Genomic DNA, 19945 nt, shown 5'->3' with positions numbered 1-19945 from the left:
CAGACCCTAGCTGTGATGCAAGCCCTCCTATTACTCTCTGGTACAGTGCTGCAGGATGATACCATGGTATGAGGGTGTTTGACACAATAAAGTAATTTTATAAGTTTAATTTTTAAGAGAAAAAGAGCTATTTATTACTTCAGAAAAAAACTATAGCTATGATTGCACAGGAAGAATGAAGTGTTGTTATCAGAATAGATGACAGTTCTTTTCTGTGTAGAAAAGGCTTTGAAGAGCAGATGACAGAGACAAAATTAGAATTTTTCCAGCAAGCATCCCATACATGCACATCTGCAAAGTGTTCCTGCGTCCTTCTCTGCAACCACTACTATGTATGAATGTTTCTCCTGAAATTAGAAAAGCATGTGAATCAAGTTTGGCTTCATGGTTGCACCTTAGTCTGACTAAGCAATTACAGATGAATAGCAGAAGGCTCACAGATCCTTTTATTTACTCAAAGGTCCCCAGAGTTCCAAGGAAAATGTGAAACCTTTCTTGACGTTTGAATCCAGATCGGAATTTATTTTTCAGTTTTCTCTCACACATGTGAAGGAGTGTTTCCTTGATGGTAGAGTCGGCGACAAAGTATCTCTATAAGCAATGAGCAGGGGTAACACGTGGTTTATTGTGAGGGCCTTGCTTGTAGCTGCTGGGCACAGCTAAAGCAGGCCAGGAGAGCAGGAACAGCGAACAGAGGACGGAGCCCCGAATACCGTACATTAAATATCTTTCCAAATTGAATAGTATCAGTTGGACTAACCAATCTAATACAAGATGACAACATATACAGCCAATAGAAATGTCCCACCACCCAAGGCAAGCAGAAGGGGATTGTTTAATCAATCAATCTGGCCCTTAGCTTAGCAGGAGTATATTGTTTAATCAAGGGAGCTGGCCCTCAGCTTAGCAGGTCGTTGTTCACAAGCTGATGGCCCTGCACCCCACACCCTAAATCTCAAAGCATGCTTTCATTTCTATCTCGCTTGTTGAACTCAGACTCCCAGAATCTAAACCACCATATTTGTAAGGTCTTTCTACTTCATCTTTCCCAACACACATGAAAACATTCTGAGGCTCTACAGAAATTCTGAATTAATATGCATCTACAATAGCCTTTTTAATGTCGAGAAGAGAAGGATGTCTGAGCATATTAACAAGGCCAAAAGGCTTCTACACAGAAGCCAATCACTGAGATTTGGGAAGTTTATAGGAAAAGCTGTGAAGACTGACAAAAGCTTTTTAATGAGCTCATAAAGAGTTCTAGAATCACCATTTGTGGATAATGTGACCAAACAAAAGTCAGATTCAAGTCTGATTTTTTAATTCATTTCAGTTTTAAAGATAAGTCAATATTAGAAAAACACTCAAAAGAACTCATTCAGAAGAACTTGATTGAAAAAAAAGAAATCAGAAGCACAGTACACTTTAATGAAAAGAGCAAGTGAGACAGAATTTCCCAAATTTGCTTCACCTGTTATGTTTGCTAATGAAGCCAAGTATGTTGCCCAATAAACCATGCTGTCACCTCTTCCCCTGCTGCTCTCTCCTGGGGTCAGCTTGGAGTTTTATGACAAGATTACAGTCAGGTTATTGCATCATGAGAAGAATATCTAGAAGGGCAAGGGCTTTTCTGCTGAAGTGTGGAGAAACTCATCTAGCTGCATGCTCAAAACACAGAGAAGAAATAAGCAAGGACTGATGCAGAGGCAAAATTTAGCTTATACTGGTGTGCGGGTGTGCTTTACATGGGGTGCTACAGTTATACTGGGAGGAACCTGCAGTTCAGGGTAAAAAACTCTCTTCTGAGTCCTATGAATTATTCTGGCGCAATGGAAACACAGCTAAACCAGAAGCCAAGGCTCCTTGGGGCATCAGGACATCTTGGTGCTGGTTTTAATGAACTGTCCTGTGAATTCAATTCATCAGCATCCCCTTGACCCATGAACAGTCATCACTGGGTCCTTTCTGTCCTTGCTGATCCCATCATAGCAAGCAGGAAATATGTAAGAGTTTTGAGAGCACTATGGCAGATGGCATTGACATACAGAAAATTGTAATTTTCTACCTTAGACCATCAAAACATGAGGACCTGTAATTCCTAGAAATAGAACAGCTACTGCAACTGCTGAAACTCCACCAACATTTTACCCCTTTCACTCTGCTGCTTTGAAAATATATACATTGATTGCTGTATTAAATAATTGTTTTTCCCCACATAATGCAGTGTTTTGCATATTTGCTGATGTTTCCCTAAAAGCACTGCGGGAATGAATCATTACTGAAACAATTTACTTTCAGTTAGTGCATGAATGCCTTCCCATGATGCTTTGATGCTTTGTTTGTCCTCCTATAAAAATTATTTATGACCCACGTGTGATCTTTTAAATCAGAATACTTATTCAGAAATCAAAGCTCCAGCATGTTAATGCAAGTAGAAGCCCTGACTAATTTTTCAAAGCCATGTTGAATATTCAAAAGCTAGAACTGAAGGAAAGGAGTTAACATTAATTAATATTTGAGCAGTAAAATAAAAGCAACAGTGAAGCTAATTTTGCAGGACAATTAATCATGAGTCTTGCTAATTACACATGGGATTTTGCAAATGATTTTTTTCTCAGGTAGCAGAGTAAAAATGATAATCCACTACCCATCAAAATCATTGGCTTCTCACCAATGTCCCCAGCAAGAGCAATTAGTGGGAACAGCAGAGCCCTAGTAATTGCATGTCAAGAGAAGAGAATGTTAGAATTTTAATTGCTCCAAATAAAGACCACTTGCTCATACATACACCTGACTGTCCAAGAGTAGTCTGCAAGCTGGAGCAAGTGTGTAACCACTTTCAGGTGTCTGCACAAAAATAAGTCTGCGGGAGAAGCTCTCTAAGCCACACACGCAGTTTCTGGAAGAAAAATATCAATATACACTTATATTCTGAACTGCAGTGTCATCACTTGACTATAAGAACTGGAAAAAAAAATATATCACCCACTTGGGAAAAATGTGCATATTCTTTATATTTGCCAAATATTTATTGCCGACATTTTTTGAAGAACTTTAACTATCTTCAGGGTGCCAAGGGCTTCAAATTTACTGAATTTTAGGATCACCAATAAAATGTTTTTAACAAGACATCTCAAGAGGGCATAAAATAAAAAATTACCATATTCATGAGAGCAAGCCTGTAAGATTGCAATGCTATAAACTGGATGTCTATAATTTGCTTGTGGTTTTCTTAATTAAAAAAAAAAACCAAACAACTAGTAATTAGGGACTCCAGTTCCATTTTTGTACTTTATCCCAATCAGTGACATGATAATATTACTTTTTTGTTTAATATACTTACACATGGATGCACACAATTGCAAATAATCAATAATATTTAAGTATGTGTCCAAGATCTAAATGAAGATGGATATATTTAAATATTGCTTTCTGGGAAATTATTACTTTACTGGTCATGTAGTAACTTTTAAAATGTATAGGTTAAAAGGAACACCTGCTTTCTCTCTATTTCTCTTTAAGATGTTTACCATTTACTCTCATTTTCAAATGAAATGACTGAATTGCCTTCCAAGTAGCACTACCTCCTATTGTCTTCTGCCCACTCCTACCACTTGGATGTACACCATATAGAGGTACTAAACCACTTTCTGCTGCTACCTTTGTTAAGCATTAAACCACGAGTAGTAGCCTTAACTCGTCTAAATATATTCTTTGCATGTTCAAAATCACTGTACACTGTTTATTACACCGTGACTGCTAGGGAGAAAAAAAAGCAGGTCATGCAGAGTGCTGCTTCCTTTCCTGAATTACCAGCAGATCACAGGTGTTTATCAGGCTCCCGGAGGTGATTCAGGTAATAAACACCAGGATGGCAGTTTAAATGGTTAGAAGCTTTTCCATCAAATACAGTCCTTGCAGTCCTATCGTTTTGCATATATTGCTCACAAATGGCAAATTATTTATGCAGCCTCCTTAAGTGGTTCCTTATGGTTTTTACTTTATTTTTCCAAAGCAGGAACCTTTTGAAGATGTGTGTTCTCATGACAAGGCAAACTATCATTCCATCTGTAAGTCTGACTCATTTCTTAAAGAACACTACAGATATATAATGCCGGTGACCTTGTTTTGCCCTTCTGTTTAGCTCAAATGTCTTTTCTAAGAAAGCACCGGTGTCATCACAGAACTTACTTTTCTGTGCTTGTACAAGGAGATTAAACTATGCAGCAGAAACCGGCTTTCCAATGAGAAAAGCTTTTTCAGAGATTTTCTTGTGAAAATTAAATGACAGCAGACATTGATTGCTACATCAAAAACAGGTTTTAGAAGGCTTTGTTGTCAATTAAAATAGGATGAGTTTTAGGAAACAAAGTGTTTAAATGTAGTTTGTTTTTGTCTAAGCTGGCAGAGTCAAACCTAAGTAAATTTATGCTACTGCACAAAATGACTGAGACATTCCTCTAGCAATTGCCCTTACTTGTTAAGAAATGGAATTTGTTTCATGGTGCTGACACACCAAGCCCATATTTAACACCAGAGTTGTGACATGAACCAAGGTACTGGTATGCAGATCGCCCGCTTCTTCTCCTCTTGACAAACAGCTCTGCAATAATCACTTGGAAATTCCTTACATGCAAAGTAGGTATCAGGAAAGGATTTATGGGTGTCCAACATAATTTAGCACCAGGAAAGAAGGAAGAAAAGCCAGGACAATTTGCTAAGAACCACAATTACTGCACTTGTGGCGCAGTTTCTCTGAATCCCTTAAAATTTCATCAGCTATGTCCTCCTCTCTTGACATAACACGAATTTACACGGAACATGTATGAAATTGAAGGAGCTAGGAAACATTCAGAATATCCAGTATTAGTTTCTGCTAATTTTCTACAGTTTGACAGTGAACCTCAAACCTTAGACAACAGATTATGGCTACACCTTACATATCAGGTAAGTAAAACAGTATCACCATTTTTATCATAGTGGGTAAGAGTAAACAAGTATTGATTTTTCTACTTTTTTACAGTATGAGAATTAGCCACACTGAAAACAAGCAACTTGCTCAAGAAAATACAGTAAATCTATGGCAGTTCAAAAACCTGAATTTAAGTTCATCAAGCCCTAAAATCCTACTAATGTCACAATACACCCTTCATAATCAGTGCTTTTTACAATTTAATGAAAAATAATTCAGAATATACTATTAGATACAATGAGGAATGTCAAGCATTATGCTATCCGGTATGAAATTGAGATTGAATTTGGCTCCTTTCCTGCTGCCTGTTAATTGCCTAGGATGTAAGTTCTCTGTCCATCTTCTCATGTCATTTCAGACTGTCACTAAGGTAAACCTGATCTTACCTCATAGGCTGTGGTAAACTTATAGAACTTTAACCAATATTTATGAACAAAATGCAGGATGGCAGAAAATGCCAGTAGATTTAATGCACACAAGAAAGATTTTCTGTGGCTTCAGTTTCAGAATTCCAGACACTTCAGAGGACAATAATTTTCAGAAAAAGGGGAAGTAATTTTACAGAACTGGAGTTCTGTTTGAAAGGAAGGGAACAATGTGAAAATGAAATCTATATCACAGGAATGTCCTGCGTGCACTAAAAATACAAGCTTGCCTCTGGAAACTCGTCTTTTTAAAACTATTTTGAAACAAAAACAAGAAGAATTAATTTCAGTTCAGTAAGCCATGTTCTAATCAAAGCCAATGAAGAAATAAGCTGAGGTGAAATACATTTTTAGATAAAAAAAAAGTAAGTTAGGTCACTGAAATGAAAAAACAAAAAGGAAAAGTTAAAAATTCAATCCCCACATAACCTCATTACTTCAAGATACTGATATCACAGTCTTACTACAGGTTCCACTCTATTGCATCAATCTTTCATCTCTGATGAAAACATCTCAAAACGCCTTAAGCAAAGCAACTTGAACAATGGAACTGCACACGGTATGCAAATTGCAGGTGGCTTAAAGAATATACATACAGTGCAGCTGGCTTTTATCTGGCAAACAGGTGCTAGGTTTGGGATTTGCTGACTAGTCACAACTTTAATGACTTTTCAATGAGAGGTGAAATGGGGACCTGGGGAGTCTTCCACTCATGCTTGTCTAGATATTTTGATTTGGTTTTGCCTTTATTAAAAATTTTCAAAAGAACATAATAAATGAGCTCATCACAACACCCTTCCTTAGAATATCCTACTCTGTTTCAAACACTGGCAGTTAATAAGCACCTAACTAATGTGTTTAGATACTGGAGAAAAATACAGGTGGTGATGTGGCAGAAGATATTCTAAACTTTGCAGTCTGAAGCACCAAAATATATAAAATACTGTACATCAAAGTACTCTAAATTTCTAGCTAAGAGTCTGGTCCCACATGCTCAAATACACAAGACAGCACCAAGGCATCAAGGGCATGAGGTTTTCTCCTTTGGCTTTGAACAATGTGATGTAGTCTAGTCCCTGCATCTGTCCACAGGTTAATCTGGCTCTTCTAACAGCTGTACCCTGTAAACTCTCCAACATATTATAGAGGCATGTTTTTAAACACTTCAGAGTGGGAAGGTTTTTGGGCTTTTTTCCTGCCTGCTTACACAGACTGGGCATGATTACTGCGTGGAGCACTAACACTAGCACTAACTGATACTGGTTACCCTGTCATGCTATGAACTCTGAGGGTAAATATTTTGACCCACAAAAGACAGGTCACAATAAAACCCACATTAATATAAACTGAAGATTAATATTTGGTTTGAATGTTAACACTGAGGCACAATCTAAAAGAAGACTAATTCAGAGCTGAACTATGACCTTCCTTTTTCAGGGGATGCTGCATATAGAAATGATTCCTATCAAAACCAACAGCCAGAAAGGACTATCAGAGTAGTAATCTAAACTGAATTAAACACCTGAACAGATATTACAGAGCAGGATCATTAGCTGAATGATTAGACAAAGCTCTTGGGCACCCTACTTATCCTCTCAGTTATAAAGAATGGTAAAAATAGTGCCCTACTGAGCACAATGCAAGAAGACAACATTGTCTTTTGGAGCAGTAGGAAAGCTCTGACTGGAAAAGAAACTTGCCTAAGGTTAATATAATTGTCTGTTTTCAGGTACTTCACACTTCTTCTCCAATATATCACTGCACACTTGCACAAAATGCCAACACATTAGCACAGTAATTCTGCCTACTCATTAATTATGCCATCAGTCACCCCTCCTAAACATGCGGGAGCTGAAAAGAAACCGCAAGATGCATTTTCTTTTTCCAAAAGCTCTTTACCTTAGCACTGAGTCTGTTTTAAGTTTCCATACACGTTCCTCTTCTCCTACAGACTTTGACCTATTTAGCCTGTTATTTGACACTCTTTCAAAAACAGAAGTCTAAAAAATGTATGGTTTAGGAGAAAAGAGAGACAGAGAAATAATCAACAGGATGTTGATATGAGATCCAGAAGTTCCTTACCACCAGACAGATCAATGAACAATTATCTATAAAGCATAAGGCTAGGCAGCAGAGTTCAACACTGCTCAAAATTATTTACTTCTCCTGTGATTTTAAAAACTGTTCTCCTTGCCCTTCAGTGAGAAATATATGTATTGAGGGGTCCTGAAAGCTGAAAATTCATTAGATGAACTCAGAACAAGCTAATAAAGGAAGCTCCCTGTAACACTGATAACTTGAGTGCTCTCCTATAGAGAGAACCCCTTCATATGACTATATTCAATCTGCTCTTCATCACAGCAAATATTAGTACAGAAAGGACCACCCTGAAGTCCCTTCTCATTAGGCAATAAATACTGCTTGTCTTTTGCAGGAATAAGGGGCAACAGTGTGAAGAGTTTGCAAACTCTGGACCCAGACTGCAAGATGTCCACTTACACACTCTACATGATGACAATTTCAACCCCAGTACCAATCTCCAAAAATTTTGTGGCCTAATTGTTTTAGTGTCCTCTTGCTCTGTGGAACACTACCTCCAGCCTCCAGTGCTGTTTCAAGGGCATTACAGCTGAGGCAACATGGACACCAGATGAAGAGAGAGGCTACTAGAAGCTGCTTGCATTGTACCAGCAGGAGTTATCTTCAGAGTTGCCATCTGGGCCAGGGATGAGGCAATGATGTTTTTTTATTTAGTCACCAACACATGGGTTCGTATTTTCAGTAATCTGCTCCAAAGCCATGATTTCTAAGATCTGCTATACCCGGGTGTCCCAGCAGAGACACAGATGCAACTAGGATTGGCACCAGAAGAGAGCTAAATAGCAAAAGGAAGCCTAAAATGGTGAAGCCAAAAACTGGTGTAGGGAGGATGATGGCTGTGAGCTGCTGCTGAGAAGAGATAAGGCATATGACCCTCTGGAGGAATTAATTCAAAAATACAAAGCCCATCTGAGAGAAACCTGTGTCCTTTGCCCCCAGCGCACATATGAGTGTACATGAGTCACAAACCAGGGAGGGCATTTCTGGACATCTCTGTCTAAGCAAAGACAGAGATCTAGACCTATCACTAGAGACAATACCAAGTCAAATACAAAGAATAACAGAATATTCTGAGTTGGAAGGGACCCAGGCTGTTCCCTTTGCCAGCAGTCCCTCTCTGTGAGGAGAGCAAGAAATTTTCTGTTGTTTGACAAATTTTTACCCTTGAAATTTTTCGTAAGAATTGTACCAGTAGCAAGTGACTTTCCTCTAGATACTATTCTTATTGTAAGACTTTGCAGTTTCCTCTTTTCTTTTCCCACTCTGAATTGCTCTGTGGCAATCTGGGAGATGTTCAGAACCATTACTTTCTTTCTTAGGAATAACACTTGTTTGTGGTGTGGAACTACTGTCAATTCATCATACAAACCCATGAAACTAGCCTCCACATCTGGAATTAGTAGCCCCCTTCTCATCTGGAGAGCACAGTAATCCCTCTAACAGGCTATAGTGATGCAAGGCAGATTGGAATGACACAGCATTCAAAGAGTTCAAAGGCATCAGCCTCCAACACCTGTGCCACACACACAAACTATTGGACAGCATTCAACCTGAGCCTGGTGCCAGTGCCAGTTGCACAAGCATGGCATCTGCTCTGAATGTTCCTGCCAGCAGGCTTGACCAGGAGCCAATACTTTTTTCCAAACTCATGGGTTCATACTCACTTCTCAGAAACAGAGAGTAGACAGAGGAGAAAAATGATTTACAAAGTAGATCTAGCAAGAAGACTGTCTCTCAGTTTTGCTTGCCTACATAATGGAGAAAGCCTCTGCCAAAGTGCTATAGTTCTGCGTGCATACTCTGTTAGAAAGAGAGATAATTTAGTCTTCATCTGTGTAAAGGTGACTGGAGATAATGGAGCAGGTTGTAATAAATTTCTTTCTTTAATTAATGCCTCTGAATCTCAGAAAGGGGAAGTCTGCTTTGTAATTAGGTATGTGTTAAGCTTTACTCCACATCAGTCAAGCTCTCTACTGCAAAGAAGCATATCCCATTCTAGCCTTGGAAAGAACAGAGTTCACTTTGTACAAATACACCTGCATCTAATGAACATCATTTATTACCAAGCCTGGGATGCAGGTCCAACGGTACTTCCTAACACACAGCTTTTCACAAAATGTCCGAAATAAAACTAGTTTTGTGGCTGATCTAAAACCAACCATAACACCAAAACAGATCGACTGTGCAATATTTTAATGCTTGGAATGCAGCAGGCCTATCCAGTTTTCCCAGGGCCGATTAAACAGGAGGTTTGTCAGAATTGCATCAGAGTTGCAGAATTGGTGGAAGCGATGAAGACAGAAGTAAGCAAATGCACTCAAGAAAAAAGGGCCATTGTGTTCTCTGTAGACACCAACAAAGAGAAACATCTGCACAAGTGCTTCAGCACAGCCACAGAGCTTCCTCAATCGTGCTAGAGCATTTCTTGTACTACCCTTCACTACCGTCCTTACAACAGGCTTGCTTTGCTCTTTCCACCACTAATGCAAGACCATCATTCTCCTATATAAAGTCATTCCCTTTTGAGATAATTCATATTCAGTCCCCTAGACTCAAAATAGCTCTATAATAAACCAAAGACTCAGAAAGCTGAATTTAACCTAGACCAACTCTACCCTCTAACAAAGACCTTCACAAGTCTACTCTCTGAAGTTTTTTTCTCACAGTGGCAGTAACATTTTGCAGTTTTTCCCTATAGCATCCATGGTGCCACTCTAGACATGATCAGATTAACCGACAAACATGGAACCTCTTCTAACTCCTTTGTTTTGGGCTTTGGAGGTAATTTTTAAATTACAGGAATAGGCCAGTCTGATTATTAAAAAAAATAAAAAATGCTGAGAAAATGGTCTACTGCACTTATCAAATAAGGCCTAACTCCAACTTTTGGTATTAAATTGCATATGTAAGTGCTAAGTATAATTTGCTATTAATAATTTATTATTATTATTTATGTTATTTAATAACAGCATACGCATGTCCAGGAAAGAGGCAGCATACCCCACCACTTTCTTAAGTGAACAAGTTCCTTCCTCTGTATAACTATTCCGGCCCAGAGGTATATTATGTCAGATGAACTGTCCAGTCCATCTCCACTTTTTGCACGGGAAGGAAGCTTCCAGATAAAGGTAAGAACAGTCTTAAAAATGAGATACACAATGGTGGAGACCATAATGGCATCTAAAAGCATTTCCAGTAACACAGAAAAATCTTTATTGCTTTCTGCATGCTTCTTAATTATGTTAATCATGATGAACTTTAATATTATTACCCACTAATAATCTTAAATTGCTATCAAGCTAGATGCAATATATATTACTATATGATTTCCACGCTTGTCTGCATGAAGGACAAATGGGGTGAATTTTTTTCATTATGGCTTCTGTTATATTTTCTTCCTACACCCTGGGTAAAGTCAATCATGTATTGCCATGAAAAGAAATCCATAACTCATACTGTTTTGAGGTCAGCTTTTCCTATTTTGAGAATGGACAGGTTCACAAGTATAGATGCAAGATTGTTATATAGCCATGGTAAAAGGATAGCATAGTCAGAGATTTGTACACGTAAATAAAAAAAATTACAAATTAACTATATAGAAGGAATTTGAAAATGAAGATTAATTTATCATCCATTACCAGACAGCAGTTTATATTGGAGCATTGGAGAAGACAGTTAACTCATTAAAAGGATGGTGCCAATAAAAATGCTTAGAACTCTTTATAAAAAAATACTTGTATTTTTCATTATCAGAGAGGATTGACTGAAAGTTATCCAAACAGAATGTCTAGCAAATCCTTTGAGAACAAAAATACTGTAAAAATAGCATGGACAGGGGTGGGGAAATGGACCCCTATAATGCCTTAATAAAGAGATAAAGTAAACGGTGTGATAAAGTGCTTTAAAAATAAAGAAAGAAAAATACTGGCTGCAAAGGGGTATTTTGCCATTGGATTTCTGGGTTTGATGTAGGACATGCCTCACTGAAGACCAAAGAAATTACTTCTGCATTAGACAGCCAATGTGTACATAGATGCCAATTGGCCAATTTAGCTCCAAAACTCAGATGTTCTGCTGTGGACAGCTAAACCCAGGTTTCCACAAAATCCTAAACAGCCAGGCAGCCCCAGACCAGCAAGGTACTCTGAAACTATTCCTATCATTGCCCTCATGTCCCCACCTGATTCCTTCTTCTTCACAACTTCTTAATTCATCATAGGTGTCACAAGTTCCTTCTGTAAAAGACCCTGACTGAATGCCCACGCTCTCCGCCTCTTCTCTGTGACCAAGGGCTCAGGAAACAATGCAGACTGAGGGGAGGCACTAGGACATAAATGCTGAGCTATGCCCAGCAGGATGGGAACCAGAGTGGACCAGAATGCTTGACTGAGGCTGTGAGATGCAGGATGTGACCTCTTCTCTGCTTGTCCCCATCCTTTTGATCCCAGTACAGCAGGGATAGATGAGACTCCTCACTTGTCTCACACATAAAAATATGTGAGAGCACCTAGAGGAGTCAGGGCTTGGCATTCTAGAAGTGGACACACAGCATCTCTACTTTTGAGAAGCATAGCCCCAGCAAATGCCACAGCCCCAAGAACCCCTACAGAACCTTTTCTCAGCAATATCTAGGCCACAGAAGATTTTTCTTCCTCCTCTGTCTGTTGTATGGTCAGGGCAGAGAAACAGATCTTTTCCAGAAAACTGGAAATGAAAACGAGACCCTGACTATCAGTGTGACAGTAATGAAAGACTCAATCATGGAAAAGCCTCTGGGCATTTTAGCATGCAGTAAAAGGTCTTAAGACAGCATTAAACCAGATTATTGTGCTGGCAGAGCTTTCTCAGAGGGAACAGCATCCTCTCTCAGTTTCCCAGGCATAGACATTCTCCAGGCATTAACTGTGGACACCATCCACCAGTGACAGCCAGCTAGATGGCAGCCTTAGGTACCACTGCAGGTCTGCCCTTCGAAATACACATCTATTACAACTGCTAATAACAAACCTTTATCAATGGAAAATTAAATGTTAAGGAAGAGTAGAGAAAGAAGACTTCTAATTCTGCAAGAGATTGTTTTCTTTTCTCATACCAAAAAGGCAACTGAGTAATTTATCAAGAGATTTCTACTTGTAACCCATAAAAAGAACTGTCAGTATTTTATACTCACTCATCCCTTTGTTTTCTCTTAAGATTGGGGTACTGTCCTATGGGAAAACCTTTCATTTTTCCAATCTTAACTGAAGCCTCAGAAAAGGGCATTTAGCAGTCTTACACCTGACTAAAGTGAGTGGAGAGAGGAAGTAGTTAAAAGAATATGGAGACCTCTCAGCCAAGCCCCAGAGATTCATCCTGAGGAGGAAGCAGCTAGAACTTCAAAAGGAACTCAGCCAAGTCCCTGGCATAGAGAACAGGAATTGGAAATCCTCTTGATTCTGCTGTAAATACCATAATTAAAGGATGAAACAGATCTTTGCAACACTCTCATGAGTTCAGGCAACACCACACCCAGTCTGTCACGACAGGAAATTGATAACAGCAAGTTGGGAAAAGTGTCTGCTCACATCAGAGATAGTGGATTCCCTGAGGAACTAGCATTAAGTCATAGGATAAATCATGACACCAAAATTTCTAACCCTAGATAGAAGGGTAGATGAACCCCTCACAAGAGGGTTTTACCATCATAGGATTACAATCAAACCATGTCACTGTGTGTGCTGGAAGTTGATCTCAGGTTATACCAACCAAATTCTAATTGTTGCTGGTACACACACCTACCCCTTAAAGGCCAAATAAACCATGCCAGGCAATAGCTCTGGTGATACATGAGGGATTACTGCTACCACAGCTGCACAATTTAGAGACCAAACCTATTTCCATGCCTGAAGCCATTCAAAGAGGAATCTCTTGCACAAAAATGCACAGCCATAGCTAATGACACGTATACAATAAGTCATGTCTAGCCCTCCAGGGCTACTAATACATCTAGTAGATATTTAACATGTAATCTGGAAATTTTTCCAGATTTCTCAAAACCAATTTTTTGGAGGGAGGGGCAGCTGTTGCCAGGATAGAAATAACTTTTTGTAAAAAGACCCCACAACAAAGCCAAAACCAAACCAAACCAAAAACAAAACAAAAAAAAATCATGGAAATCAAGAAATCTGCATGCACTTGGCCAATATTAGTAAAGAATTTCAAGGTTGATGGCCTCTCCAGGATATGGACCTTTTTACGAAATCCTTAACAGAAGAAATTGGTCTTTGTAACCAGTCTTTTTTTTTCTCACTAAGACAAAGTATGTAGTAGTTTGTGTTGTAATTAAGAGCATAAATATAGTAATGCCAGAGGTCTGATTGGCTGTATTTCTGACAAACAAATCAAAATTAAAATATAACAGCAGTACCACAACGACAAGGAAAGGAAAATTCCACTTCAGACAATGGAGTTGATTCTTACTTGACTTAATAACAATGTTGATCAAGAGTAATTGATGCTGAATTCAGAGAAATTACTCAAGGGGAGAGAAGGGGATGAAAAAGGAGAGAGAATAACAGTTTTCAGAATTACAGGCCATAAAAGATATCCAGAGCCAAGAAAGAATTCCTTACTGATTTTCTATTGCATTTACATTTGGAAAACAATTTCATTTCTTTCCATGAGACTTTTGCATTTCCAAAGCTTCTTAAAGACAAAATATTTGGTTGAGTGTGTTACACTTCCAACAATTAGCAGAGCAGCCAGTTAGAAATGGCTGTTGCAATGAACCATATCCATTCCAAAAAGGGACACGATAAGGAGAGGAACAAAACTGGAACAAAACTGATCTGCCTCATTCCTGTTCCAAAACAGAGGGCACAGTGCTGATCAGATTTTGGGTTGGGTTCATTTTAATCAGCCTGTGGGAATTAATTACCCAGACTGTAAGACACAGTTTTGAGAATTTAGCTCTCCTTCTCTAGGCCTCCATCTCCTGAGAATCCTACCCTCAGTTTCAACCTCTTCAGCGTTCTCTCTGAGCATAGCTGTCTCTGTGGGTCATGGAAAGTTTATATACAATGCTCGCCAAAAACTACTGGCAACCTGAGACTTTCTGTGTGGATTTCACACACACATTTGTAGAGCTCATCAAGCTCCAAGAGCCATCCCTTGGCTACACTGCACTCACAGCTCACAGTCCAGGTCTGCATTAGCACATCTAAAGTACAAAAACCTCTTCCTGTCCCAAGCCCTGCACTTTGTTGGAGAGGCTGTTGGTGCTGTGTCTGCATTTCTCTGTCACTGAATCATGAAGGGTACAGGGACATCTGTAACGACAGCAGAATCTCAACCCTTTTGTACTTGTGTTACTGCTGCTTTTCTATATCCAGTGCTCTCCCTACCTCTCAGCACCACAGCTTTTTAACATGTCTGCACTGATAATGTTGCTCTGACTGCACAAAGGACTGGCAGCTTTTCAGTTACCAAAATAGTGGCTGTTACATAAACAGTTTTCCAAACGCCTTTGTGTTTGATGCTTCTGTGACAATGTTTACAGATCACATTTTGACAATGTTTTTCAGAATTCAAAGATTTCCATTGTATTAGTTTGTCTAATACTGACATCTCATCTGCCATCCAAATCTCATCTATCATTTTTATGCAAGTTTTTTTCCTCAGAATTATTAAAACCAGTCATGAGCACTTCAGGAAGGGCAGACTCATCTAAGCAAGCAGCAGGTCATTTGCATACTAACAGCATGCTAACCAATATCACAAAATGGTGTGCTAAACCCAAAATGTGAACTAGACTAGAAACAAATAACAGCTGACACAGCCACCCAAAACCAAAATGAAAAGTCACCACCAGACCTTCATCTGCACAGTCTCTGGATACTAAAAACATGTTTGTATTTGGGTTCTAGTGGAGGATTATTTAAATGTATCAACAGGGTAATGTTCTTTTTCAGTCAACTATGGACAGGATCACAAAAATGATATAGCATTAAAGATTTTTCTCTTTATCCTAGGCAAGTTACACAGCCCTCCTTAGGAAAAAAGATGGGTAGGTAGGGAAAGAAGTCTGTGCTTGAAACTGAAGGAAGATGGAATGCAACATTCTCCATTCTTCCCTGTAAATTAATTTTATTGTATCTAAATCAAAATGTCAGCACATACTTTATTTTCAGCTACTTTTATATACTGTATATTACACAGCTGTGATTTCATGTTGCATTTCAAAAATACAAAGTGTATTTCTAAATAGCAGAAAGTGTCACAATACTTTTACCTGAACACACAGACAATACTTATGGCCTGATTTCTTTCTGAACCCTTCCAGTATACAAATTGCTGTACCAATGGTGGAATTCCCCTGGATTTTGTGCATAACAGCAAGAATTAATCGAAATTTCAGAGGAAGATCCAAGATAGCCTGAAATGTTCACTGGGTAGGTGAAGGAGAGTTTCGTCCTTCCCATCAGATAGATATGTCCTAGAACATGTAAACAATCTTGTTTATATATCCTATTTATGTAAGTGTTACATTTTAGAACAGCTCTTGCATGTTGCATTGTTGCCGCTGTTTTTTAAAAAGGTCTTTGAGGACTTGATCTCTTGTGCGCATGAATTTCCAAGAGCCATCTATGCATTATCATAAGCAGAAGCTCACAGATGCAAATGGCATTTTTTGAAAGAACTGATATGAGATTTCATTTGCATCGTATTTTAAAAGCCCACATAACAATCTTTTTCTTCAATAGTTACAACATAGGCCATTAGGCCATATACCATGAGAATAAACAATTATATTAATTTTGCAGTGTAAAGAACGAAAACAGTGTATATACATGCAATTTTAGGCATATGAAGGCTATTTATATCTGAAATTTGACAGCTTTGAGTATACTTCCACAGTATTTTACTATTGGTATACAGAGAATGTCGGTCTATGTTACTGATAGCTGACTACATTTATATTTACACTACAGAATGTAGCAGGTTTGTGTAATTATGATATCCCATCTGATACCAATCCTTTTTAAAGTACTATGATATGTACTTTCATGGCCATGTAACAGATTTGCATTTAAAGCTTCTAAATTAAGCATTCCAAATTAGGTATGAGTTTTTCCTTTAAAGTGCTTGGAGGCTGTTGGACACCGAAGGTGCTTTAAAACCCAGTCTCACCCTCCTTTGGAATGGCACATCAATGCAGGGAACCATTCAGAGAACAAAGGCAAATGCGAAGGGGGAAGTACTAAAGAGCTTACACAGTACCTACTTTAAAACCTCCACTGAAGTAAAAGGCTGTGACATTTGAACTCAAAGGCATTTAAGCACCCAGCTAACTTTGTGTTTAAAAAATACATGTGAGTAATACCTATCTGACTGAGAAAATGGACCTTACTAATTGTGACAAATTCTGAAACAAGCACTACCTGCAGACCAACATGCACCATTATATCTGAAAGCAGAAAAATGCCCTCCATCCCAAACTCATGGCCTAGTCCTGTAAAACTGTGTTTCTGTAACATCTCAATACAAAACAGGCAGCATTAAAGTTCAATAGTCAGTTTCAAAGATTCTTGATTTTACCTATGCCAAAGGTATCATTTCTAGAAGTCAAAAGTTGTCACAGATATATCCAATGTAAGGTTTATATTAAGCAATGGCTAGATAAAGTTTATTAAAACTACTCCTCATATTCCAGAAGAATGCCACTGCATTATGTAGCTACCTTAATGTTCATCCTGTTACATCTCTGGTTGCCATGGCAATATCCTCCTAGGTATTTGTAAGGTCACAAAAAGAAGAGCTAACCCTCTTACTCCCAGAATAACTAATGCAGCTCAGTTACTGGCTTGATGTAAATAGTCTCAGGTGACAGCAAACTGTACATATAGTCAATTACAACTGCTCAAAGGAAATGATTTGTTGTAAGAGCCTCTGTTCAACCTCGGTGACATCAATGTTTCTATGGCAACAGTTGCCTCTTGCACTGCTTAGAATTGAGTATTGATCAAACTAGGGCCAGCACTATTTCAGAGACTTGCTACTTTTCTGTGTGGCAATTTACAATAGGAACTCATAACATCACTGTATATTTCAAGCCCCAAGGAACCAATTTAGCAGACAGTTACAGTAGAATATTAGCAGAGGTCAATAATGGAAGTCTGATTATAGTCCTGGAACAATTATTCAAAGCTTTTGTTGTCTGCCCTTTCATCACTCCACCAGCTATTAAAATCCTCAAATAATAATATTCATCCCCAAAGAAAGTGCTGAATTCATTCATCTTCTATTTTAAACTTTATTTTTCATTGTTATGTTACCTATCAATAAAATTATTCAGCTATATTAGCCAAGCTCTGACCTCTCAGAAGTAAATAACTATTGATCAAGGAGTGGAGCTCTGATGGCACCGTGCAGGGCTCCATTAATGGTCTCATTGGCCCGGCAGATAAGGTGATTGTGGCAGGAGAGCGGGCACACAGCGCAGGGCCGCTCCCAGCGGAGAGCAGGCAGCACACGCCGTCCTGTGCGGGGGATGGGGCTCCCTCCCCGGCGGGCAGAGCCGAAGGGAAAAGCCTCTGGAAAACCCGTGTGTTCCAGAAATGGCACTGAGGCACTCACACCTCGCACACACAATCCCTGCTCCGGGCACTCCCTCATCTCAGAGGGGTCAGGGAAGTTTTCATGTCACCTGCTCTCCTTTATGAAAACAGATACAGTGTGGGGGGCTTTTGTGTGTTGAATGGCAAAAATGGCCAGTGTCAAGACTAATTAAGAATTTGTCGTGAGTAATAATGCTGAGAATATCAAGAGAATGATGATAATCTGAGAATGTTTCTTCTTCATTAACTGCGAAGGGTTGCAGATTGAACAGATTTCTTGCTTCCTAATTTTAAAAACATCACACACACCAGCCTATGATTTGTCCCTCCTTTTCCTCCTACAGTAATTTTTCTTTATGCTTGAAATAGGAAAATGAAAGAAAACTCTTTGATTGTTTGAAACAATAAACAATTTACTGTACTTGATTTGTCTAACTGTATCAATTAATGGGTACTAAGAGAATTAGTCTATCTCTTAACATGATACACTCCAAAAATACTTTCCTATATTTCCCTACATTTCCCTATATTTCCCAGTTATCTGCAAAATGAGGTATTTACAAGAAGCTAAGTTTGTCTCCTACTCTTCAATCTATTTTAGTAGGTCAATCCAGAAACTTTAGTTCAGGCCCTCTTCTATGTAAATTGTGCTTCAGATGCACATACATTTTCATTCAAATCAATAGGAGTCAGATATATCAAAGGAGGAAATTATCCCCTCATTGAGTCTTCTTCTCCAAAGTAGATTTATGTAACTCCTACACAGAGATAATGTAGTTAATTACATTCTTTGAGTGGGAAAATAGGATTTAACTATCAGTGTTGTTAAGCAGACAAATTCACCAGGAACTGAGAAAATTCCTGAACTCACCTCCAAAAAAGAGAGGGAGAAATTTCCAAGCTCAGCAAGACCTAAATGAAAAAGCTAAAGGGAATGAAGAGAAAATGAACAATCATTTCTGAAGATAGTAAGATTCTCAGTTTGTCACTATTCTCATTTAACTGCTTTGTCATTGTCTCCCTGAAGAGGGTCAAAAAGATCAATCTGTGATGTCACCAGGATAATCTGGAAGCTCCCCCCTCTTTTATTTGTTAGGTTCAGGCTGTGTTGTTTCCTGTCTATCTCAATATCTAGCCAAGACTGAGGCCTGGGTGACACTGGTTGGCTGAAACACCATCCAGAACAGGCAGATGTTGTACTGGAACCAGCAAAGTGAAAGGCAGGGAACACATGCAGCTACCTTCTCATTGGAGGATCAATTGTAACAACATAAAAGCTTTTAAGGAACTCTCTCTTTTTGCTTATCAGAGAGAAGAAAAAGAAGTTATAAGTGCCTTTCAAGCCTAGTATTGATCAAGGGTAATGGGAACTTTCTGTTGCAGCTGCAGAAGTCATTCAGGTTCCTGCTTGTATGGAAGTGTCTAGGGAAAATGTGGTTAAGAAAATGCAGAAATGGCTTGCTACTGAACATATTGCAGAAACCAGAGTGCAAAGACTGTCCTACTGTTTTCCAAAAAAACTGGTGTAAATGAAAACTTTGTACTTATTTGTAAAACAGGTAGCTCTCCTATAGTTTGGAAATATTTTTTTCTCATATGAATGGGCTACGGCAACTAAACCTTGACACAGTGTTCAAGTACAGTGACCAAACAAAGTGCACTCTGCAGAAGCATCATCCCAGCACAGTTTTCATCACCATTTTTGTGGACTTCTGTGAGGTTACATTTTATACACCATTTTGTACCGTAAATTTGAAGTGCATGAGTTGTACCATTCAGTATATGGTGTTAAAGTGGCTAAAATTATGGCTTCATACTTTAAATAGAAAAATGAGATAGGGTTAAAAAATCAA

At 38.7% G+C, this 19945-nt stretch overlaps 1 long non-coding RNA gene across 2 annotated transcripts in view; it reads left to right on the top strand.

Annotated features, from left to right (window-relative positions):
• Positions 1-18501, top strand: part of LOC134551826 (uncharacterized) — a 47941-nt gene extending 29440 nt beyond the window's left edge. The window contains exons 2-4 of one of the 2 annotated variants that reach the window (XR_010080701.1): positions 7832-8449; positions 10467-10625; positions 15818-18501. This is a non-coding gene — a long non-coding RNA (uncharacterized LOC134551826). The remainder of the gene's footprint in view (positions 1-7831; positions 8450-10466; positions 10626-15817) is intronic. The other variant, XR_010080702.1, reaches the window with a different exon arrangement.
• The last annotated feature ends 1444 nt before the right edge of the window (positions 18502-19945 follow it).

Source organism: Prinia subflava, chromosome 6 (genome assembly GCF_021018805.1).
Source record: "Prinia subflava isolate CZ2003 ecotype Zambia chromosome 6, Cam_Psub_1.2, whole genome shotgun sequence".
Classification (NCBI taxonomy): domain Eukaryota; kingdom Metazoa; phylum Chordata; class Aves; order Passeriformes; family Cisticolidae; genus Prinia; species Prinia subflava.
The sequence above is the reverse complement of the archived record's forward strand: the minus strand, read 5'-3'. Positions and strand labels throughout refer to the sequence as shown.